At 46.9% G+C, this 25,047-nt stretch overlaps 1 protein-coding gene across 2 annotated transcripts in view; it reads left to right on the top strand.

Moving 5' to 3' along the window:
• Positions 1-392: 392 nt before the first annotated feature.
• LOC116232635 (uncharacterized) overlaps positions 393-25,047 on the top strand; it is a 35,659-nt gene continuing 11,004 nt past the window's right edge. The window contains exon 1 of one of the 2 annotated variants that reach the window (XM_090121849.1): positions 393-604. The gene's annotated coding sequence lies outside the window, so the exon portion shown is untranslated. Of the gene's footprint in view, positions 605-23,152; positions 23,186-25,047 lie in introns of those variants that run through there. The other variant, XM_090121848.1, reaches the window with a different exon arrangement.

The raw sequence follows: 25,047 nt of genomic DNA on the forward strand, positions 1-25,047 counted from the left end.
GGTCCATTTTGGGGGTGGGAAAGGAGCTGTTAAATATAGCAGAGTTCTCTTTGACTCCTGTGGCTGTTCATACAGAACCCCTGGGGGTTTTGAGGAGGGTTGAAAGAAAAGGAACAATGGGCAGGAGGAACAATTATAACAATTATGCACTGTACAGATAATACTCTTTCCTGCTAGTACAGGTTGTGCCCAGAGCTCCCGCTGCTCCCGGCTGCTGCCTGTTTAATAGCCATTTGTTTGCTGATCATAAATCTTGTACATCTGATTGTTTCTGCTTTTACATATCCATCTTAGAAGCATTTTTGGAGGTTTTTTTCTTTTCTTTTTTTTTTTTTTTTTTTTTTTTTTTTTCTCATTGTGGGCCTGGAAAACTCCTTGCAGAGGCGGTCAGTGCTAATTGGTGGTGTTTAAGCTCAGTGAGTGGCCAGCTGTGGTGAGAGGCAGCTCAGTATATCTCCTTCACCTACAGTTAGGGATTGAACTATGAAGAAACAGCATTGGAGTTAGCTGAGCAATTCCAGGCTTTGGGAAGCTGCTGAAGGAGAAGCAGGAAGAGTGAGAGGCAAGAGGAGCGGTAAGGAAGGAGCAGGAGTGTGCTGAAGCTGTAAGTTCTGTTATTCCAGAAGGGAGGTTTTGCTGCATGTTCTGTTTGTGCCCAGGGGGTGGCAGAAACCAGAGAGGAGTCCTGATGGTGTATGGAAACTGGGGTTGGTTCTTGAGCTCTCTGCAAAGTTCAGGCTGTGAAGCTGTCCTCTGTTTCTTCCCAGTATTCTGCTCTCCAGTTTTGCATAGAGAATAATCTTGCTCTTGCTCTTGCTCTTGCTCCTACCTGCTCCCAGGTGACTACATTATGATGCATACGGTCTGAACAGTGCTAAAGCACTCTAAAGCTCTCTTTTTCCCCTTTTGAATCATCCTTTTGCTTTACATATTTTACTTTTGGTGGTGGTTCCTCCTACCCTTCTTCCTGGAGTAAGACAGAGCTGACCCTCCCTCCCAGCACGATGGTACTGGAACAGAAGGTGTCCAAATGTTGATGGCTCTCTCCTGCAAGAACGTCCTATGAGAACAGCTTTGCTGAGGCTAAAAGAATGAGTAAACTTGTAAAAACCCTGCTGCTAGAGCCAGCACTGAGCGTAGTGCTGGCTGCTCCCCAGAGCTGTAATTCACAGCTGAACAGCGCTGAGGTTTTCTACCTGGGGGAACTTCCAAGATTTCAGAACTTATGAAGTTGGGGGGAAAATAAGAAGGGGTGTTCTGCTGCTCTGAGCTGTCTCAAAGCTGGTGGCACATCCTCCAAAAATATTCCAGCTCTTGTGTGTCAGCAGCTCCTGACAGCTTCTCATCTTGCCTTGCACAACCCTTGCATTGTGCCAGACTTCTTCATCTCTCTCACTGCTCCATTCCTCTTTCAGCAGCTGCTGTGGGGGACCTGGTGGCTTGTAGGAGAGCACAGTAGAAGGTGAGAGTGCAAAGGAGCAGCGAGGTTGCAGAGTATCCCCCCACAGGAGGGGAATACTGAGAAAAAAGCAGCCTCTGGGAGCACTTCCCTGGGGTGAGATGCTGTTGGATTGGAGGCAGGCTGAAGCAGGGTGAGCGTTTCTCAGAACACTGCTGCTATGGGCAGGCTGCTCACAAGGCAAAAATAGCCGAGCTGGGCAACGTGATACTTTGGCATCGACAGCTTGTGCATTGTAGGCTTGGAGGCAGCCAGCCCCTCTGACCTGTGGTTCAGTCTTGCTTTGTTCTGATGCTCGCTTTCAACAGCGTGAGCTCCCAGCCATGGGGAGCATAACCAGCCCCAATTCCCCTGCAGCTGTGCAGGGGTTGAGCTGTGACTGCATCTCCCATAATCATTCTGTGTTGCTCAGGTCCAAGAGTGCAGGTCTCAGCTGTGTGCATACGGAGTAACAGCTAATTCTTCATGAACAACTCTGCTGATTACTTATAGGTATGAAGTTCAGCCCATGAGCAGGACATGTGGGCGCTCGGCTGTCAGCATGTGGTGCAAATTCTCTTCTGTTCCTCGTGCAGCAGCTAAAAGCAAGCCAAAGCTGCCAGCCGTTACCAGTGGGTTGGATGCTTTCTTTGTTAAATTACTGCATAGCAACCCACCACCATCATATGACTGATGTTACTTCCCAGTCTGATGTCCTTCCTGCAGTTACACCTCAGTCCCTGAAGCAGAGCAGTCCCCCCACATCTCCTGCTCCTCTCCTTGCCTTGCTCCCTGCAACACACAGCATAAAGATGATGACTGCCCGGCTTGCTCTGTGCTTTCCAGCTCTGAGGCTCTTAGCACTCCCACCAAGTGAATCACTGACTTGTGCACCTCCTCTGAAATCTCAGCCTCCTCCAAGGCTCTTTTAATAAAACAGATGAGAGATGTCAGAGCAAAGGCTTTTCCTCTTGAAAAATGAGGTTCCGCTGATATTTTCTGTAGTAAACATTTCTTGACACGAGGGATTCTTTAAAGCTTCTTTTCCAATTGCTTTCCTCTGTGCTCCATCCAGCTGCTTCTCCACTTGGAAGCATGGATGAGGCTGGATCTAGCAAGTTTTTGGCTGGCTCCTATAGGGAAAGTGTCCTGGCACCATCCCAGCTGTGGGGAAGGTTTGAAAAGCCTGTGCCCTGCTGCCTCCTACCAGCAGAGGAAGAAGGAATAAAATGGGATTAAGAACAATTTCCTTTGTATTTCCAGTCAGCTTTGGTGCCATCTGTTGGGATTTAAGTTTATGGCTCTCATGGGGATGAATGGGGAAGGTGGATCCTGCCTTGATTTTTGTGTTGCCCCATCCTGGGTTTCTCATGCTGTGGGGCTGGCTGGGTGCAGTGGGGCTGCTCAAGCTCACTGCTTTTTGGTTCCGCAGCTCGTTGGGATGCAATAAGTGGGAAGGGAGGGCTCCTGTAGAGCCCTCTTCTATCTGCAGAATTGTGGGGGTTCTGTGAGCCCTCAGTTGATCCCTTCTTGGGGGAAGGACCCAGAGATGTTCCTTCTTGTTCATCTTGCCTTTCCCAGGGCAGATCCTTGAGGAGGGGGTAGCAGCCTTATTTAAGGCGATCGATACTTCAAATAATGTACCAGGGATTCAGCTGCAGGCTCTGTGGGCTGCACCTGGGCCTTATTCCTCTTTGGGGGAAATTAGAGGAGTGCGTAACTGCCTTCATTTTGTGAGAGACTGTGGAAGTTTGTCAGGTATGGAAGGCTGAAGTGTGGTTCTCTCCTTAGTGGGAATTGGGGGAGCTTGGCTGGATGTATCCTGCCCTGTGAAGCAAGGGTAGGGGAGGAGAAGCTGCTTGAACTGAAATACTGCGTTAGATCACAGACCTGCTCTGGGGATGGCTGGGGGTCTGTGAGCACCCTGCCTGCCACAGCAATTGCTCAGGGGAGGCTGTAGGGGTGAAAATCTGAGCAGTTCTTAGGACAAAGGTTGATTTTTATCTATGAAAGTGATGCTGTGATATCTGCCCTATCCCATACTGCTGTTGCATCCCATCTAAGAGACTAGCCTCAGTCTGGGTCAAATGCTTCCCTGCTCTTGCAGGCAGCCAGAGTCAGCTCGATGTGAGCTTGTTGCAGGGGCTGCGAACTCCCCAACTCTGCAGGCAGCGGCTGGGCTGCAGTGCTTCAATGCCTTTTCCCAGTGCAGGTAAGTTTTTCCTCTGAAGAACCAAATTGCTGCAGAGGAGGGCAGCTCCGTGCTCACAGTGTGGTGTCACATCCATCCATATCACACTGTGCACTGATCTCCATCCCGAGGGAGCCAGCTAGCAGCACCCAGACCTTGGGCTCTCACTGCAAAGGAAAACTGCTACTGGGAAGAGTGTGATCACAGTCACCCTCTGACCTACAAAGCACAGAGCTTGGAAAGCTCACTTGTCTGGAGCTCGTCTCTGGCTCTGTGGATCTTGGCGTGTTCTACTGAGTAATTCCCTTCTTTGTCTGGGAAACCTTAATCCAGCAGCATGGAGGAGTTTAATAGAGGTGGAGTAATTTTCTATTTTAGTGGGGTTTTTTTTTTAGGCTTTTCTATGCTATCAGCACGTACTCAATGCCTGGTTGGGCAGCTCTAATTTTCTCACTGTTTGCAGTACAGACCTGCAACTCAGTTCCTCCATCAGCAATGTTTTTTGCAGGATGAGAGGCAGCAGCTGTGCAGGATCCCTCAGATTTCATGGAGCTGCACATTGTCTCTCACCTGCCTTGCTGTGAGTTCCTGCCCACCCCATGCCTTGGCTGGGGGTAGAGTGATGTGACAGAGCTGCTGTTTGCTGATGTGTGTTGCATGAATTAGCACTGCCCCTCAAGCACCATCCACGGGCTGAATGGAGGATGTAAGTGTCCTTTTAGGCTGCTGTGGGCAGCCCACCCTTGTGGTCTGTTTTCTAATAGTGGTGGGTCAAGGCAGGTTTTGCCCCATGGTCAGGCATGGGGCAGAAGGCTAATGAGGATGGTGTCCATCATCACCTGTTCATTGCCACTGATGGATGCATGGGACAGAGCTTTCCAGAACAGCTGTAGGAAACTTCAGAGCAAGCAAGAAAAGGAGAGGCAAACTCTTGTAAGAATGAATTTCGTCTGTTAGGTTTTGGGATGCTTATTTATGTTTTGATTTTTATAATGCTGCCCCATCATCTCAGATGAAAGCCATCTCCAGCCACATCCACTGTCCCCACGTTGCTCTGTCTCTGGTGCTCTCACTTGCACATGGATGGTCTCTGGCTGTGGGACAGCTGCCTTGTCTCACAGCTCTGTTGGAGCACTCACAACAAAACTGAGTGGGAGCTATGAACTGCAAGATCCAAAATAAAGCAGTGACTTTCTCAACGAGAGGAAATCTGATCTGCTCAGACAACAATCGTGGAGGTTTCACTTTCCCAGGAAGGATCAGGGCTGGTTGCTGATTCCTCCTCCTTCCTGGAGCAAGTTCTTTTGACTCGGGCAAAGAAAGGGCCTTTTGGGTACCGAAGCCTCTGGGCTCTTCCCCCAGCTAAGAATCCCTCCAGCAGTACTGCTCCTCCCAAGAGGTGCCCTGGGGAAGGAGGAGCAAACTCTTATGTTCCTTCTGCAGTTGTCCCAGAGACATAAGGACAAGATATTTCATGCAAAGGCTGTAGCAAGCCCAATGGGCTTTCTGTCTTCCCAAGAGCTGCTGAAAGGAAAAGAACAAACAAACAAAAACCAAACATCCAGGCTGTGCTAAAAAGCCCTGAGGCTCTTCCCAGAGAAAGGAACTGGATCTCTGCTTCCCAGAGAAAGGAACTGGATCTCTGCTGTGGTTCATGATTTCTCTCTGCACCTCAGCTGTGGTGATGTCCCACCTCCGGTGCCTTTTGATCTTGGATGACATCTAATGAGATGGATGGCTGGATTCTGAATGTCCCAATGGAGATGGCAGGTGGGTGGCCTGGGGGATGACGAGTGGTCAAATCACTTTCCCACAGAGCTGTCAGCTTCCAGACAAATGTTGAGTCCTGGTATTATTATCCACCCTACCTGCTCTGTGGGCCTGAGATGAGCAGGGCCAAGAATAGAAAGAAGGCGATCTGCTTCCTTTGCTCCTCCTTAGAAGGAAGGCTACTCATAAATCTATCCTTTCTGTGCTTTCTGCTCGGTGATGAGTGCATTCCTCAAACCCAGCGGCCCTTTCCCTTTGGTTCCTGGGCCCTTCAAAGCTTATCTCAGAGGGATGTTCCGATGGAGTCATATTTGGCCATGCTCCTTATAGAGGGGTTACTAGATGAGCACAGGTGTGTTGCATTGTGCCTGTCATACTGTTGATAACTTCCTTCCCTGTTCTTCTTTCCCTTGCCTCTGAATTCTGGATGAAACAAACCTTTCAACTGCTTTAATTCAAAAAATGAGCCATTCTTCATAGATACAGCCACTTCTTGATGTTGTGTTGAGGGACATGGTCTACTGAGAACTGTTGGTGATAGGTGGATGGTTGGACTGGATGATCTTGTAGGTCTTTTCCAACCTCGGTGATTCTATAATTCTTCTTTTAAAGCCTCAGCTTTGGTCCAGAGGAACCCCTTAGAAGTCATGCTGCCTATCCCAAACCAGACAGTTGGGCAGAGCAGTCGTCACCCACAGTCACCTTTTCAGCCACTGTGATTTCATTTGTGTAACTCTGGGCGGGCTGTCACCTTCACTTATGTCTTTCATGACATTTATGTCCCTGCTGGGCTTCTGCTGGAGCTGCCAGTCGCTTTGAGCCTGGTTATGGCCATGAAAACTTTCAGGGCTGTTTTGGGCTCGGCTGTGCTGTGTGCAGGAACCCGGCTGAAGGAAGGAGGTGCTCTGTAGAGGGCTCAGATGGGGGAAGCCTGATGGAAGAAGGCTTTCCCCTGCGATTTGGGCACAGCCGAGCTGCGACCAGCCCACAGATGGGAGCAGAATCTGGGAAATGAGTGCTGCTATCCTGCCTGTGTCTGCTGTTGTCATGGCTGTTTGTTTGTTTGCTTGCAAAGGACCGAAGCAATGATTTTATTTTGGAAGTGATTCAATAAAGGCTAGTTTTAAAAATCTCTTATCGAGGTAGCAATTATCTTATTTCTTGCAGAAGATTAATGTTTACCAAGTTGTAAGGCAGTGATTTGGATCTCTTGTGGCTTCTGTGCTGATTTCTGATTTGTGTTTTTTCCCCTCGTGTTTCAGCACAGACACGGTAATGCTGCACAACAGAACTGCACACACGTGGGTCTCCCCTGTGTCTCAGGGTGACGTGGTGATGTGCTGCATTTCCTATCCGTGTTTCTTCCAGAACTGCCAGATGTGATCCCTGCTCATGGCGTCAGGTTTTGTTGGTTTTTCTCATGTTACTTATCTCTTTTTTTGTGTGTGTGTGACATTGGGAGCAAACAGTAGTTGGACATCTGGTTTCTGAGGGGGTGTGGGGTGCAGCTTTTGTTTCTTCCAGAGCAAGGAAATGAAGGCTGCTACTTCTGTTTGGCAGCGGGAGGAGGGATGGTGACGCAAATGATGCATATACTGAATGGAGCCCTTTTGCTGAAGGACATACAAAAGCAAAATACAGAAAGATATAATGAAATTTCTAAATCAAATTGAACATAACCACATAGCTGGCCTCCAAGCTGATTTCTCCTGGCTTCCTTTGCCTGTATAACCCTGCCTACCTTTCTGCACTGTTTGCAAAACAGGACGCAGCCCCACGTTGCTTTTCCCCTTTTCTTGTGGAGGAACTGGGGATGTTCTGGGGGCTGAGGTGTGGGCTGGGGTTAGGTTTCCCCTTTTCTCTCCCAGGCACTGAGGTCGGTGTGCTGTGAGCTGCTGTTAGCAGTAGCTCTGGGTCCTGGAGAGCAGCAATGTTCTGTGCTGATGTATGTTGGCAGGTCCCTCCTTGTAGCTCCCACCTGGGTATAGAACAGCACGTTCATTTGCTGCCACTTGCGTGCAGGACCTCTCCTGTAGGCATGAAGTCTGCTCCTCAGTCAGCTTGCCAAGAATTCGTTTGGACTTTGAGGTGCTGCGGTTGGGAATGGGCTGCGTGGATCTCTCCATTCCTTTGTGGTTCTGAGCAGTCACGGTTGGTGCTCCTGCACAGGGCCTGCGGTGTGCTGTGGGGCTTTTTCTGTAACGCTCCTTCATCTGCCCACGCTGCTCAGAAGGCCTTTGTGGTGGCTGCCCTAAAGAAGGCAAAATAAATCTGTCGAAATGCAGCGTCCAGGGAGCTGAGTTTCTTCTGGCAGGTTGAACACGGGCAGTGTTGTTGGCAATGGCTTTCCTTATCCCATATGCTGGGGGGTTCCCTGCCTGTAGCAGGGCCACCTTCCTGCCCTGTGCCCACCCACGATTCGGTGCTGTTCAGAGATGCTGGAGGCCTTACATCTTTGCCTGCTGCATTGCTGTGTCCTGATGCATGAGCAGCTTGAGAGAAGAGGGATGGAGCTGGGGTTACTCCTGATATTGGAGGCAGTCACTCCTGCTGTGAGCTTGGTGGGGTTACAGAGCTCTCTCGTCAGCCCCATAAAAAGAAACAAGGTTTTGTATGGAAAGTTATTATTGTTCTCTGAAATAGGCAGGTTTGGGGGCACACAAAGCCTTCCTAAGGATTGAAAAATGCCCTGTTCCTGTTGTTTCAAAGCCCTTGTCTGAGAAGATGTGTAATTTCAGGAAGTACAGAGCTAATTATTTTCATTCACATTACTGTAATGTTTTCAGGAACAAAAATTTAAACTGGTTTTCAAGATTAATATTATTAGTCTAGAAAAAATGTCTGAAGTTAGAAAAGTTTTCAACCCAGGAACTGGCCTCGTGCTGGCTTTCTCTAATTACTCTGCCTGTTGGTATTCCCCTAGAGCCCAGCACCAGGAATCCTCACATAATAGGATGCAGATAGGTTTGAGCTGCTCCATGGGGAGGGCTGGGACAGGAAGGGATGAGTTCCATCTGACAAGCCATAGAGATGTTTGTAGCTGCTGGAAATTGTGCTGCTTCTCCAGGAGCCTGGTTGTGTACTGCTGCCCTGAGTGCGGTCTGCAGGGTCATCATTTAACAACCTGGGCACACAGCAGAGGTCAGGAGTCTGTAGTCAGTGAGCACATTCTTCAGGATACTGCTGGAGAGTGGGAGCAGAGGTTGCAGTAAATGCTGGGGGGGACTGCCAAGGTCAGGAATGCTGTCTGAAGGCCCACTCCTGGCCAGCAGGTCTGGCTCTGGGTGAGCTGGAGCTGCTCTCCATGTGTGCTGGGATAGCTTTGTGAGTCCCTGCCAGCACAGAGCCCATGAGCCTTGTCACTGCCTGCGCCAGGCAGCCCTGCTGGTCAGTTTGATGTTACATCCCTGCTCTCAGGCTGTGAGTTTTCTACTCGCAACTGCCAAAAGTTCACTTTTCTGCAGGGAGTGGGGGTAGTGAGGAGAATGCCTCAAGTTTTAGACCAAACCAGCAAGTACAGAATTCCATTCAGCCTATCTCAAGAGCTGTTTATGTATTGAAGCCACTGGGGAGACCTTTAGAAAGCACACAAGGCAACAAAACAAACATGGAAATAATAGCTGTTTTTCCCCAGTGATATCTACCACCCAAAAAGGATGCTCTGGTTCAGAGTGTGGCCCCTCCAACTGGGGAGGTGCAGAGTAAATCCGAGCTGTTTGCAGCAGAGCTGCTCATGTTTCCACTGAGGGCTGACTTTGATTTCAGCTCCTGTTTTCCCTGGAAAGCAAAGAGTCTTGTTTCTCTTGGATATAATAGGTTTAGGGAATGCCAGAAGGTTTCTCATTTCATGGTTGTCTGGCTTCTAGGCATGTGAGCAACACTGTTGCTCAGAGGCTGTTCTGCTGCAGCTGAGGACTGGAGCCCATCATGCTGGCTGAGCTCTGGAAGCATTTTGTGGCTCTGCCATGGGGAAGCAGAGCCTCTGACCCTCATCCCCTCTTCATGTTGGTCATCACAATCCTGCTTGTTATATTCAGGAGGTGATGCTTAGCATCTGTCTGTTTCCAAAGCAGCACAGTCTGAGGGGAGGCTGCAGTGTGTTGCATTGATGGGAATTCTGTACACCTGGCTGTGACTGAAATGGATGCAGTCTGAGGAATCAGCACCTATTAGCTTTAGAATTAAAGGGTAATAAACTTGTATAGGGATGTAAGACTTGTTGTGATTCATGGCATTTTTTGTATTGCAGTATCATGTCAGGTCCCTGGCTGCAATTGGGATCTTCTTAAAAAGACCACGCAGAGCACAGTGTAATGAGAAATGATTGAGACCATGCAGGACTTCCTGAGCAGGGCATCTGAGAGGCAGAATCACTTCTGAGAAAAGGCGAAACCATGTGGATGTAATGCTGACCTCCTGGAAGACAGCACAAATATGTGTAGTTTAAAGGCATTGTTTGTGTGGTTGCATCTCTCTGTGTGCTCTGCCATCTGTTTGGTGGCCAGCAAACCTGGTCCTTTGGGGGATGTACTGAAAGAGAATGTCAGTGTGTTATTGGCTGTCCTCATGCAGTGGTCTCATCCTGCTGTATGCACAGAGGGGAATCATAGAATCACAGAATGCCCTGGGTTGAAAAGGACCACAATGCATGGCCATGCTTTCTTAAACACTATCACTGCTTCCTGAGAAACAGTGAAAAGGGATCATGAAGCCATGGGAATCTCTAAAACCTCAGAAATGTTTTTGTGAGCAGTTAGTAAATGCAAGAGATGACGAAGTAAACCTTCATTTTTTTCCTTTCTTGCTCTTTCTGGTGAGGCAGCCTTTGCTTGTAAGGATGGGAATTCATCTGCTCTGAAATTTATGGCTTCTGTGTCTTTATTTTCATGAACTGTGGGTACTTTTCATGAGCTGCATGAATGAACGAGGAGCAACCATTGCTCCTAATGTGAGTTCTTGGAGTTCAGCATCCCCAGTGAGATGCAACCTTCTACACAGGCTTTTAGTTACCTTGTAATGCTCAGCCCAGAAGATCCCATCAAGAAGATCCCAATTCAAGATGTGCACTCTACTGAAGGACACCTTGATGCAAAGCCCTTTTGGCCCTGCAGGCTGAGGATGTGCCCCAACAAGGGGGGGAGAAGCTTCCAGCTTTTTTTCCCCACACTCCTCTCCTAGGTCAGGACCATCTATAAAATAACTGCTAAGTGATGGGAAAACACCTGGAATGAAAGAGCAGTTACAGATAACAGTTCTTTATTGGTGTCACTTCCTTATTTTGGAGACATTCTGTTAATGATTTTATGCACTTTATTCTTTTTTTTTTTTTTTTTTTTTTTTTTTTTTTTTATCTCCAACTGTCTTTAATTGTGTTTAGTCAAGCTGCACTTATCTATATCACTAACAACACCATCTTCCCTTCCCTAGGCTGAGGCCCTAAGCTGTATGGGCTGCAGCTTTTCTGTCTCCAGCATTACTCCTGTAGAAAGATTTGTTTCAAAAACCAGCCTGACAGTGGGGATTTGATGCCACTTTTCCATGCAGGTGCCTCACTGATATTGTGATCAGCTGCATTTGGCTTGGCACTTCTGAGAATCATTAACTTCAGCAGGTGAGCTCTTTCCTTAGACACCTTGTATTTTAGGGAACATGTGTACACTCCCACACTGCCCACCATATTATAGAATCATATATAGAACCATAGAATGGCTTGGGTTGGAAGGGACCTCAAGGATCACCAAGCTCTGACTCCTCTGCCACAGGCAGGACCACCAACCTCCATATCTAATACTAGACCAGGCAGCCCAGGGCCCCATCCAACCTGGCCTTGAACACCTCCAGGAATGGGGCATCCACAACCTCTCTGGGTCCCTTCTTAGCCCTTGTTTTATTTACAGATACATTTCTACTCTTCTATTGTAGAATTGCTGGGGGAACAATGGAGCTTTGGGCTCCAGCAGAACACTGTCATTGGTTTGTGATTGCAGAATTGGTTGGGCTCCTCTCTCTGAATGCAACAAAGGCTTCTGTTGGGTGCCAACTGATTGCATGGCATGCTGTGGCTGTGGTTGAGTGGATTGTGCTCCAGCCTTGGAGTCTTAAAACTCAACCACAGATCTATCTCTTTATCTTGAGCACCCCTGAGAAATGCATTACTTGCAGCTTCCTGCCTCTGCTACCCTCTGAGCACTGCCAAAAGGAAGGGAATTGAGGAAAGCGTTCTTGCTGAGCATAGTTTCCTTAACGGCTGATACAGGAAGTCTGAAAGTTTGTTTATTTTTTGTTTGTTTGTTTTCCTTGCAAAAGGGATGTCTAATTCAATTTCTTTCCTGTAGGGCACCAGGGAAACTCATCCTGTTTGGGATCATGAAGATGGAATCAGGTGCATGCAGAAAATGCTGCTCATTTCCCTCCTCCTGCGCTTCTGAGAACAGTTTTTGAGCTCATGGCTCTTGCTAACTGTCACTTTGCTCTCCTGTCAGAAAAGAGTTTGTGGAGCAGTCTTGGCTGAGGAGACTTTAAGTCTCGATCCTCTTTGTAAATGAAAGCAAAACAAATCAGAAGGGTAGAGTATTACTCTTTCATTTTATTTTTTGGGGGAGTGTTTTTTTTTTTTTTTTTTTTTGCTTTGCTTTGTTTTGTAAAACAGGAAGTTTAGACAAAATTGCACTTAAATGTGACTGGTCTCTTCCATTTGCCTTGTTTTGAGCGTTCTTGCCTACCTGCCTGATAGGAGCCAAGATGGGCACCTTGATACTAATTCATAGAATCATTTGAGTTGGAAGGGACTTTTAAAGGCTGTCAGATCCCACCCCTGCACTGAGCAGGGCACCCACAGCTCCATCAGTGCTCACAGCCCATCCCCTGATCTTGGTTATCTGCAAGAATGAGAAACCACCGCCTCTCTGGGCAACCTGTGCCACTGCCTCACTGCCAGTGGTGTAAAGCCTTCTTCTTTATATCCAGTCTAAATCTGCCCTCTGCACCCACTTGCAGTCAGGGATTGCCTGTAGCTTGGTGTTCCCAGAACTGATGTGCCTTCCCAGAAAATGCTTGAGGACTAATACTAAGGGACTGGTGTAGCTGGTGTCAGTGGGAAGCTGTGCACAAGCAGTGCCCTGTGGGCATGGCATGGGATACCCTGAGCTGCTGACATCACCACATCTAACAAGCCGCAGGGAAGGGGCAGGGTGAGATTAGATGATTAGATAGCAGAGACTGCGGAGGCTGTGCCTGGAGATGTGCCCTGGCTGCTGGGCTTTCTTGGCATAGGGGAAGAGCACTGCAGGCTCTTTTGTACTAGAGACCAAACTGATCCAAATCAGAGCATCAGAGGCCAAGTGGTGTTTAGTGCTCCCGCGTTCCAAATGTCCCCATGCTGTAGCAGATGTACATGTTCCCCTGTAATGCAAAGTGTCTAAGGAAGGAGCTCATCTCACTCAGACCCACAGGAATGGACCTATAGTGAAACGCTGCTGGGTGAAATGGGAAATACGAGGAGATTTCACTGCTAGTATAAGAAGTGCCTGTTCTCCCCAGGCCTCCTGGCCATGCTCTTACCTTCTCGGGTCAGCTGTTACCTTGGGCAGTGCTGGGGTCCCCTCGGACCCCCCCTCTCCCTTGCTGGCACAGTCCCAGCAGGTACCCAGCCCTGGGGGATCACGCTGTCAGCGCTGCCACTCCTGTGCAAAGCAGGATGGCCATCCAGTGGCTGATGTTGGGACTGCCCAGGAGCATCTTAGCCAGACCTTCTCCAGAAGGCGTGAGATGCCAGGCCTTACCTGTGGTTAGCAGCACGCATTGCAAAATTGCAGTGAGAAAGCTTTGTTGGGTCGTGCATGCTTTGGCACAGAATAAACCTTGATGGAGTATTTTTCTACTATATTTTTTTATATTGAAAACATATTGTCTGAATAGTTGGCCTTCCTGTCTGGAAATGGCTGGGTGCTGTGTGAACTACTGCCTCTGCTTGGGTTAGGATTGGTTCCTCATTCTGCAGACAGAGGATATTGTTCTTTCCTGATGTTTTTGTTTTCATCCAAACAAGTTGTAGGGACTTCTGAAAGCCTAGGAAATAACTTCTGATGGTGTGTTTTCTTAGTGATAAGCACAACCTGATTGTGTGCTAGGCTTTTACAGTCTCTTAACAGTGGTACATGTGAAAAGGTTGTAAACTAAGAGGGGAAATCTAGCTTAGATCTTGGAATGAAATTGCTTATTCAGAGAATGGTGAGGCTCTGGCATTGCTGCCCAAAGAAGCGAGGATGCCCCATCCCTGGAGGTGCCCAAGGCCATGGATAGACTCTGGGCAGCTGGATCTTCTGACCCTTTTTAGAAAGGAGGAAACAGATGAATGCCTTGCAAGCATATTTCTACAAGTATGTAGGAGTGAGCTTTTGGGCAGCTGCTTTTGAGATGGCATGTTAATGTTCTAAAATCCTCCCAGAACTAAGAAAGAAAGCAAAAATCTGAGACTGAGTGCCTTGAATTTATTGCTCTTCAAACATGGTCAGATAAACGTCCAATGGCAAAGTCTTTCTGCCTTCTTACTTGGAAAGAAACTGGGTGAAACTGGGTGGAAAGGGTCTCCCAGCAGCACCCAGCCCTGGGATGCTACAGGGACGGGGCAGCATCTCAGCACCACTACCCCAGGGTGTGCGATGCTTCCCCATTTGTGTCCTGATGTTTCTGTCCAGACCCTCCCTGGCTTCTTCCCCAGCTCCAGAAAGTCTCAGCTCAAGTGCTGCATGGCTTTTGCTTGTTCTCTCCGTGCTGTAAGAGATGATGGCACAGTGAGGTCCCAAGGCAGCACAGGCTTAGTTTCTGGGGTACAGTGTGAGTAGGGGACGCAGCTGTGCTCTGGTGCTGCCCTTTGTGTTTTATGGTCTGGCTGTGTAAACACTGCAGACAGCCACACATGTCTGATTAAAGCCCCATGGAAGGAGTGGTGTTTTTTCCACTTTAATTACACCTTTAGATTCTGATTGGTTCTCAGGGTGATGAACACTGAGCCAGAGGCTGCAGTGTTTAGAGCAGGCTGTGCTCTGAAGGCATGGACTGCAGGTGCTTCCAATTGGGAAAGACTTTGGAACATCTCAGTCTGTTTTCTCACTAGCCCCAGGTGCTGTAGATTTCTTCATACTCTGCAAAAGGGTGTGCAGTGGGTAAGGAGATGGCTGTGAGACGGCAGAGTACCCAGGTGGGGGGCTGCAGGGGCAAAGCTGGATGGCAACAGCCTGCATCAGGCCAGGTTTGCTCAATTTTAGATTCTTTTCTATGAGAAAAAGGACCAGTGTTATCAAGTCCGTCTTTGTCAGTGCTAGATCTGGATTTTTCTTTTTTAAAATTTGAGTTTACCTTCTGGGTTTAAGCAGACTTATGAGGAAACAACCACTACTGAGCAATAGCTGAAATAAAGCTTCTGCTGGTAGGAATGCAGCTGCTCTCACATGAGCATGCAGGTACTTGGTTGCAAGGAAAGCTGCAATGAAGTATTAGGGGAGTAGATCCCATAACAGTCACTCCAGCCCCCTTTTTTTCCCACCTATCTCCTAAATGTCACTTGGTGATTCAGCATCCCCTTTCTTCACATAATGATTATAGTCATAATAATCCAGGCTTGCAGTGTAACTCCCCTCTCCCTTTCTGCATATGGTCATCTCAAGCTGCTGTGCCAGCTGATGCTTAATTATCAACTCATTCAGATCAAGGCTTTATGATGTGTTTCCTCTCCTGCTTTCACTATGGGGTGGAGGTTAAGGGTTTGACCTTATTACACTGTAAGAGTATACAATATATTAATTTGTTTTGGCTGTATTTGCTCCCCCCAGCTCCATAGGAGGGATGAAAAACTTTCAGAAGAAAACCAACAATATTTGTTTGGCAAATACACGACCTGTAGATGCGTAATTGTTTTTCGTGACCTTAAAACTTCATGCCAATGATCTAAATCTGGTCGGTTGCACAAAAATGTGCATCTGCCAGCTCCAGCAAAAAGCTGTCCTTGGGGAAGTGATGCTAAGAGGGCTGAGGAGAGGAAGGTCCCCATTGGAGCATTGCAGAGCAGCTTGCAGGCAGTCCTGGTTGCACACATGGGAGCCTGGTGGCTGTGACTTGTTGCTTCCTAACCTGGAGCCTTTCACCCTTTGCAACTCACTGTGCTCCTGTTTGCCATCCTCGTCTCTACAGCTGATCTCAGCAGCTGTGATGGGATTATCTCATGATTATCTGCAGGTTGTGCATGGTGCCAGTGTGCATCTTTTGATCTGTAGTATCCAAGTCTCTATGAATTCATTTACCTTTGCTAGGGACAATAAGAGAAGGACTTGGTTTGCACTTCCAGTTTCACTGCGTAGTGAGGGAAAGCTGCATTTGTTCCTGGGCAGTGTGTGAGAGCACTGAGCGTACATAAGGCAAACTGTGATGGAGTTATTTCCTGGATCTTTCCTTTTTAGAGGGCTATGCAGAAAAGGAGATTTTATCCAGATAACACCTGCAGGCAGATATTATGTGGGTGGGATGGACGGTGCAGTGAAGAAGCACTTAAGAAAATTGGATGTTGTTGTGTAATGTGGGAGCACGTATCCTGCTGGGGAATGAAGCTGAAGGAGATGAAGGCTCTGGGGGCCCTGTTTCCATTCCTGATGGACTCTTTTACTTGTTGGTGTTTCGCTATCATTTTGTGATATGATTTTCAATAATTTCTGGGTTTGAACCAACTTCACGTTGCATTAAATGAACCCTGTATTATAGTTTGGATGTTTCTCAAGTGTTTCTAATTTTTCTCATGTACCGAAGTATTAAATAGCATAATTATTCGTGTGTGATTTTTTTTTGTGGAAAATCCCAAATTGGCTAACCTCATTCCTTCTCATTTTTCAAAAGCTTTGGGCTGTTTGGATTCATGCCTGCTGATTCCATCTTTCTGTCCAGTTTTTAGGTGTTTGTGTCTCCAGTGTGCTTTTCCAATCAGGGAAAGAAAATGAGCTCGAAACCATAACTCTGGTTGATTAGTAATTAGTTTTTGTTGGAGAATAAGATCATTTGTCTTGATGCCTGCTCTACTGAATTGGGCTGAATCCAGACATCTAGTTTATGTATAGGTGACTATCAGCCTTGTGAGTTAGTGTATCAGTGCATATCAGTAAGTGCATATCAGGTAGATGGGCTGGAGCATGTATTGGACTTATAGTGTTTGAGTTCCCATTGGCCATTTCCTCCATAAACAAAATCTGTACACACTGAATTTTAGCTTGTTCTCTATGTCCATCCTCATATCTTCTGATGTTGTGTTCCACTTTGTAGCTCAGTTCTACCTGCAGTTGTATTTCTAGCATACATATCGTAATCTCAATGTCTGTCTTGAATGGCTAATAGGGAACTGAGAGCTGGCAGCTGTGCAGAAGGGTGGTTGGACACTGTGTCAATAGCCTGTGCTGCCTCCCTTCTGTTCCCTTTTGGCAGAAGACTTCTGATCGTGCCTTCACAACAAGTGCATTTGGGCAATAGAGCTCTTTCATTTTAATAAATGAAAAGCTGGAGGCAGTAGTGGCTGCTTGAGATCTATGGCTATTCCTAAAGCAGGAAGGGAAAATGGAAGTCTACATTTTTGTTTCGTCCCTTCTTGGAAGCAGTCTTGGAGAATGCTGAGAATATGAGTTCTCTGAAGTTGCTCACTTGCAGTTTTTTTCTCTGAAACTTCAGTCTCTTCCATGTAGAGCAATTGGCAAGACTGACTAAAAAATAGTAGCAAGAATGTAAGCAACAAGTAAAATATGATGAATGACCAGCCTGAGGGGTCTGACTCATAGGTTGCCAGCATTTAGCTGTGCTTTGTGGGAAAGAAATTTATCTCCATAAATTGAAACAGATGGAAAGCCTTCAGTAAGTAAAAATCAATGTCAGATAACGTTGTGTGGCCCCCTCAGAGGGCTGCAGCTCAAAAGGAGGTGGGGAAAAACAAATCAGTTCCCTTAGCAAGAGACTTCAGTATGAAGAGGTCATCTGAGAACAACAGAAATCCATTTGGATGAATGGATCAAAGCCATCTTCTTGCCAGGGAAGGGAAGCTGTGCAGAAATGAGGAAGCCACAAGGGTGAGGGCTGTTGCCCTGCTCAGCAGCAGCCTCTATCTGCATCCTCCTCCTCACCTCCTATTTGGATACCAGAAAGGCATCCATCCAAAGGGGTGGCTTGGTGTCTCTCATTGGGAGAATGGCAGCAGTCAGATGGGTACCTGGAGGTGCCTTAGCGATGAGGTTTTGCCTGGAGGTAGTCCTTGAGTGAAGCATGGTGCAATTCACCTGATGTTTACTGTGAGGGAGGATGAAGCTCACTGTGCTGCTGTGAGAACTGTCACTTCTGCTCAGCCCAAAGTGGTTTGTGCTCTCAAGTTTTCATGCTCTGACAGATCATGCAAATAAAAATGCTGTTTAAAAAACCTTGGCACTACATTTGTCTAAATATGACCAACTCTCCAAACAAAACATCTTTAGCGCAACTCAGTCCTTCAGCCTGATTTAATTAGCTGCAATCCAATAACGAAGAATGAAATTCTTCTTTACTGAGTTGAATGTGTTCCATTTTAATTGCAGAGAATAGTTTCATCCACGTCAGACTCTTCCGATGTTTAGATGTTCAACTTTCCTGCTGTGAAAGGAAACGTGGAGGTGTTTTCCTTTTGTGGTGGATATATTGTTGTTGGCTTGTCTGTGCGCTGACACTCAGGTGCCTCATCAAAAAATAGTAACGAATAATGCATGTTTCAGGATTCCTTTCTCTATTTAACCAGGAGTTCATGGGGGAAACGATCTGTAGGGATTTTTCTCTGACTCTGAGTACAATGCCCTCTTGATAGCAGCTAGCTCACACAATCTGTCAGCTAGTAAAAGTGTTTCACCCACTGTTTCCTCCCTTAGGAACAATTTCCTCAGCTTCTTGGCAATTAGAAATAGAAAGCAAAGTAGCTTCCCTACCATCTGCGCAAGAATCTCGTTTATACGTTGATGTAAAGGTTAACCTTCTATGGAAATAAATATCACTTCTGATGTTCTCTGGTGAATCTTGCCTCAGAGGCAAGGTGGCTGTGCAATTACCTCATCACCTCCATTTGTGTATGCGGTCTCACGTCTCCCACACTGTTTGAATAAACAACCACGCTGATTCAGACTGGGAAGTATTGTGCTAATGGCAGCCCCATAAGAATTGCAGTTGGAAGGGATTACGGTTACTCACGTGATTACTCCAGTGTGACCTCAGAGCACAGTGTCCTTTGTCTGAGAAGAGTCTCCATACTCCATCTTTTCAAGCCATGATCTTGCTTGAGATGTAGCTGTTAGAGCAGATTACCTTGAGTGTGGTCATGCAGCATGTATGGGACAATCAGGGGATTGGGCCTAGCCGACATGGGTTTATGGAAGGCAGGTCTTCTATGACCAGTTGGCCCTTCTGTTGAGTGAGGGATATCTACCTAGACTTGAGTAAAGCCTTTGACTCTGCCTCCCACAATACTTTCCTGTAGTCCATGACTTGGACAGGTGTGCTCTTTGCTGGGTAAAGAACTGGCAGGAGGGCTGAGCCCAGAGAGTAGTGGTGAATGGAGTTACGTCCAGATGGTTACTGGTCATGAGTGGCGTTCCTTGGGTCAGTATTGGGACCTGTCCTGTTTAATATCTTTATTGATGACCTGGATGAGGGGATCGAGACCCCAGTAACCAGTTTGGTCTGGGTGGAAGGGCAGGAGGTGAGTGGGGCACAGAGCACAGTGTGGAGAGAGACCTGGGGCAAAGGGAATATCTTCTTTGATTTTTCTGCCTGACCTAGAATGATGTGTGGGACCTTCAGTGAGCCTTCCTGCAAGGTGACTGCTGGAGAGAACGTGTGAATCCCTAGTGGTTTCATGTCACAGGGCTGCCCCGGGGTTCTCTTGCTGGAGGGGCAAATGAGGTGCGGACTCGTTCACTGGTGCAGAACAAAAGGCATTTATTCTAAGTGCTTACCACCTTTTATACCTGCACAACACAACAGTTTTCCCGTGCAACCAAGTCTGGTTACATGTAAGGGCTAGGTGCCTTGTAGGTGTATACGTCTGGCTCAAGTTATTGTTGAGCTGTACCACTCATGAGCAATAGAATAACCTTCTTTATCCCACAGTGTCATGAAGATGCAGTGTGGTGTTCCTTGCCTCCCATGCTGGTGGATGCAATAGCCATTGAGGTATTTGGGCTACGTGAGGTGGATGGCTCCTATCTCCTCAGGGTTCTTAATACCTTGAATGAAGTAATGACAGTGTCTTAGAGAAACATGGGAACTTCTTATGTCACTGGACTGCGGCGCAACGCAGGAAATCAGAGAAGCAATAAAGATGTCTATCTTTTGTTGCAGGGCTGTGATAACTTTTTCTAATAGTTACATCCTTGTCGTGCAAATGCTTTTCTTATAATTGGCCAGATTAGTTAGATATGGTATACCCTTTGTAACTCTTGTTATGACTGTTGTATGACTCATATTTCACAGTTCCAGATGGTTTTTGTTGGCAGCAATTGGGAGGAAATGCTGTATCCAGCGACATCTGAAGAGATTTCTCAGGGCAACAGCTCCTCTAAAGCCCCAGTAATTGCGTCTGAGGTGTCCATACTGCAACCAGCAAGCCTTAATCACTGACCAGAGTTGGTGGAGCATGTAAAGAAGGATTCAGGAATCTGGATCTGCTGAGCTTCTGGCCTGCCTGAGGTGATGGCTTTGGCTTGTGAGCTGTTGTCCAGGCTGCCCCAGGAAGAGGTCTGTAGTGCCGGGGCAAAATCACAGACAGAACAGGCAGAAATCTGTGTGTGATCTCGGGTTGTTTCCTTAGTTTTGCTCCCTGAGGAGTACTTCCTGCAATCTGTCTTCATCTCTGTGTTCTCCACCAGGAGAACAAACACCAAGACCTGGCTGCTCACATGCCCAGGCTCTCCCATGTAGAGCAGTGCATCATGTCCTGCAGCAGGGAAGTTGTAGAGCAAGTAGAACAATGTGTGCACGTAAGCCTCACCTATACAGTTTTCAAGATTATAAATAGGTGAAAACTATTTTAAGTAACTGCTTCAGTAAGAATTGGCCCGTGCAAAGAGACAGGACAGCTGCTCTTGGATGCTTGTGTATGAGTCTCAGCAGACTTGGAAGCTATAGGGCAAATCTGCAGTCAGATGGTGCTGAGACTTAAAGGGCAGAAAGAAAATAAAGTAGAAAAGTCTGATCCAAAGCATCTAGGAATTTTGGAGAGGAAATTGTCCAGGACTAAAGCTAACACTTGGTGGAAAAAAAGAAGAAAGAAAATGTATATGTAAGAACAAATTGAAAAGAGATATGAATTCAACTTTGTGCATCATGGATTCTCAGCCAGAGCCAGAATAGCTGCCAGAAGTGGTAAGGGAAGTTTTTAAATGAAACAACTCCAGTTGAATGCCCTGAGCCTGGCACACAAGTGTGACAATAGACATTCTACCCAGTGTTGGAGCTGCAGTCCTACATGCGACTGTAAGAGCAAACTACATTGCTCACAGATGCTCCTCTAAACAGCAGCAGTTGTTTCACAGCCTGCAAAACAAGCTGAAGGCTGATCAGGTGAGCGATACCTGCTAAAAATTCCTGAAAGAGGCCTTCCAGAAAGAGGGCCCTTTTCCTAGAATACAGCTGGCAAATGCAATTAGCTTTTTATATGCCTATTTGTGAACTAGGTAATAGAAGCAGGGACAAAGTGCAAGCTCTGCCTTGAGCTAAGGAAATTACTTGCTCTTGCCGTAAGATACAGCCAAGTCAAGAGCAATGGCTTATGACTCTGTGGAACTGTGGCAGAAGAGGGAAAGAAATGAGGTCAGTTCTTCCTCAGTCATTCTCACTCCTGCTGTGACCTTTACTGCACAGGTCAGGATTTAAAACGTATGCTAATAATTTGTTTTGTTTCCTTCCTCCTAACCCACTGCCTGAAAAAGCAAGTCCTAAGATAAAAAGAGTTGTTATGGTGTAACTGTCAATGGACAAGGAAAAGCCACTATCTGGAACTCTGTAAAGCTTTTGGCATGGTCCCCCACAAAATCCTCTCTAAATTAGAAATATCTGGAGGTGGTGGGTGAGCCATTTGATGGTTGAGAAACTGGTTGTGAAACTGTTCCCAGAAAGCAGAGGTCTCAGAGACTCCGTGTCTGCTTGGAGACCAGTGACAAATGGTGTCCCTCTGGGGTTTGTCCTGGGACCAGTGCTCTTGGATACCATCACTGGTGATCAGTGGTGTCAGCTGTGGGAACTAGTGTCCCCCAGAGACACCTGGACAGACAGGAGCCCTGGGCCTAGGAGAAGTTTAACAAAGCCAAGCACAAGGTCTGACACTTGGGTCACAGCAATGCCCACTATCAAAGCCAGAGGATGGAAAAGGTTGTGCCCAAAAAGCCAACCATGTGGTCGCTCCAAAAGCAGCATGGCCAGCAGGTAAGAGAGTTGATCTTGCCCCTCTGCTCTGCACTGAGACCTCACCTGGAGCACTGCTGCTTGTTGGCAATGGAGGGATGTCCTGTCACTTATCCAACAGATTGGTTGTCTGCAAGTTGCATGGGCTTGGAGGACAAAACCATGTAAGGAACTTGAAAACTGTGCCTTAGATTGAAATTGTTGCATATGTGCAACAGTGTGCAGTGAGATGTGCAGTGAGATTGAGATTCTGGTGTTACATGTATATGAGGTTTGGTAAGTGGTGTAGCAAACACACAGCACAGTGTGACTTTATTTCCAAAAGATTTTGAGCCAGTAATGTCAGATGAGGTTTGGCAACCCACAAGAAGACATTAATTTCAAAAGCACTTTTCTTAAGTAAGAGGAGGCGAATTTCCTCACTAAGACGTAATAGCATTTTTCCTGTTATTCAGGTACTGAATTTTTGATGAAAAGATGCAACGAAAGCTCCATCTGTAAGGGAACTGAGTGTCAGGAAGGGCATTCTGAGAATAAACTTCTCAGAAGAGTTCTAGGATACTGAAGTTCTTTGTTCCTGAAATTGTAGTATAGGAAGTGTATATTTCCCCCGGATTTCTATTCCCCATGCTTGAATTAGATAATACAAACGTTTTGTACTTTTAATCGAGGCAAAAGAGACATAAATTTTTGAGTCAAATTGTCAGATTATTGCTATCTTTTACAGCAGCACTTGAACACAACTACTGTGTCAATGGGCTTAGCTTTGAGTGAAGAGTTTGGTCCTACCACAACCTCCCCACTCTGTTCTTCTGCAGAAGTACAGAAAATCCCAGCAGGTGGATTTGCTGCTGTGTTCCTTGGCTGTAGTTTGCTCCCTTGTGCTATTTGCATCTTAACTCTGGCCAAGGAAGGAAGTTTGGAAAGAAGCACGATGCTTGCTTTTAAAAGTTACAAAATAAAATAATAATAATAATAATAATAATAATAAAAGATTGTCCAGCAAATGAAAGGGTTCACTGTGAGCACATTTTCCTGGCTTTTTTTTTTTTTTTTTTTTTGTGTGTGTGTGTGTCCTTGTTCGCCTGCGGCCAGAATCAGTAGGTGATATAGCAGAGAAAGGGGCAGGGGTGAAATTCTGGAGTCCAAAAGGACATGTGTCCCAATGGAGGTGCCACGTGCTGTGCTGTGTGAGGCTGGTCCAGCTTTGAGTCAACTGAGGGCTGGGGTTGTCCTGAAACCTGTTTGTTTCAAAGTTCACCTGGCTCAAGGCTGTTTTTAGTTTCCCAATGAACTGATTGAGTTGATAGCTGTCCTGCCAGGTCTGCTTTTCTTCCACAGAGGTAAGTCACATCTCAGTAATGCCCGGGTTGTCTCTGGTGCAAAGTGTGATGGGTTGGCTTGGAGCTAAGCAGCTCCAACCTGCCAGCAGCAGCCCGTGAGTGTTAGAAACCTCTTTGTTGGGGTTCCGAGGGAGCTCTGACCATCCCTCACATGTGTGCACACCCAGTCTCACCTCAAGTATCTGTGCTCAGTTCTGGAGCCTCTCTGCTATGGCTGTGCTCAGACCAGGGACTGGGCAGAGGATGTGTGCCAGAGGGGCAAGGACAGCCTTGTGTCATCTGTCCGTGTGTCGTGGAACTTGGAGGAGCATTATGACATGGAGCACTTTCTGCGAAATATTTTTGACAGAAAACAATTCTGAGAAAGTAAGAAATAAGAGAAATGATAGTTTTCTTCTGTATTTTGGAATTAGGAAGAGCAGAGAAGTGGCGATTTGATTGTTCACTGTGAAAATTAAGGAACAACCCAAACCATTTCCTCTTGTTCACTCAATTCACATGGGTGTTTGGGCAAAGGCCCAAGAGTGACTCTTCATGAAGATGCCTGCTCCAATCTGCCATTGGGATCAGAAGACTTTTCACTGCAGGATGCAGGTTTGGCTGTCTCCTAGCTTGGTGTGGAGATGGGGCCCCACGGTTTTGAAGCCATCAGAGGTATTGCTTACCCTTCAGTACTGTGCAGTTAGTTCATCTCAGTTGTCTACACTGATGCAGCCGTGGGTTTGGCTCTCAGTTCCTCACTCAGCTCTATGGGTTCTCCTCCTTTGATGTCCATTCTGCCCTTTTGTCTCGATGTTACATTTAGTTGACTTTTGCTGGCTTCTTGAGGCAAAATTTGATTTGCCAGAGCAAAGATCCCAGCTTCCAGGATAAATCATGTGCCAGTGGGTGGATATCTTGTGTGTGCTAAAGCTCTTCAGGACCAGCACATACAACCTGGCTGCTAGCCAAGAAGGGTTGAACACGTGGAACCATTGGGTACAACTGGTGTTACATGTTTTTCTTTGAGAAAAGTGTTATTAGAAAGAAAATGGAGAGTCTTAGCCTGGAGAAAATGAAATAAGAAATGTGTAGAAATAAAGTAATGCAGAGCTTGGGCTCGATCTTTATGGGTCTCTTTGAACCCAGGATTTCCTAATGACTGATGTCTGGGAACAGTTTTATGTTACAAATCACAGAATCACAGAATTGCCAGGGTTGGAAGGGACCTCATGAATCATGAATCTCCAACCCCCCTGCCACATGCAGGGCCACCAACCTCCTCATTTAATGCTAGACCAGGCTACCCATCCAATCTGGCCTTGAACACCTCCAGGGACAGGGCATCCACAGCCTCTCTGGGCAGCTGTTCCAGCACCTCACCACTCTCTCTGTAAAGTATTTCCCCCTGACGTCCAACCTAAATCTCCCTTCCCTCAACTTAAAACCATTTCCCCTTGTCCTGCTGTTATCTACCCTTTCAAAGAGTTGATTCCCCTCCTGTTTGTAGGCTCCCTTTAGGTACTGAAAGGCTGCAATGAGGTCACCCCGCAGCCTTCTTTTCTCCAGGCTGAACAAGCCCAGCTCCTTCAGCCTGTCTTTGTAGGGGAGGTGCTCCAGTCCCCTGATCATCTTCGTGGCCCTCCTCTGGACCCTCTCCAACAGCTCTCTGTCTTTCTTGCACTGGGGGCTCCAGACCTGGACACAGTACTGCAAATGGGGCCTCATAAGAGCAGAGTAGAGGGGGACAATCACCTCCCTGTCCCTGCTGGCCACTCCTCTTCTGATGGAGCCCAGGATCCCATTTGCCCTCTGAGCCACAAAGGCACACTGCGTTAGCTCCTTATCACCTGTTTATAGGATGATGCTTTTTTTCTCTGCTG

This window comes from Phasianus colchicus, chromosome 20, assembly GCF_987193195.1.
Source record: "Phasianus colchicus chromosome 20, bPhaCol1.hap1.1, whole genome shotgun sequence".
Lineage (NCBI taxonomy): Eukaryota > Metazoa > Chordata > Aves > Galliformes > Phasianidae > Phasianus > Phasianus colchicus.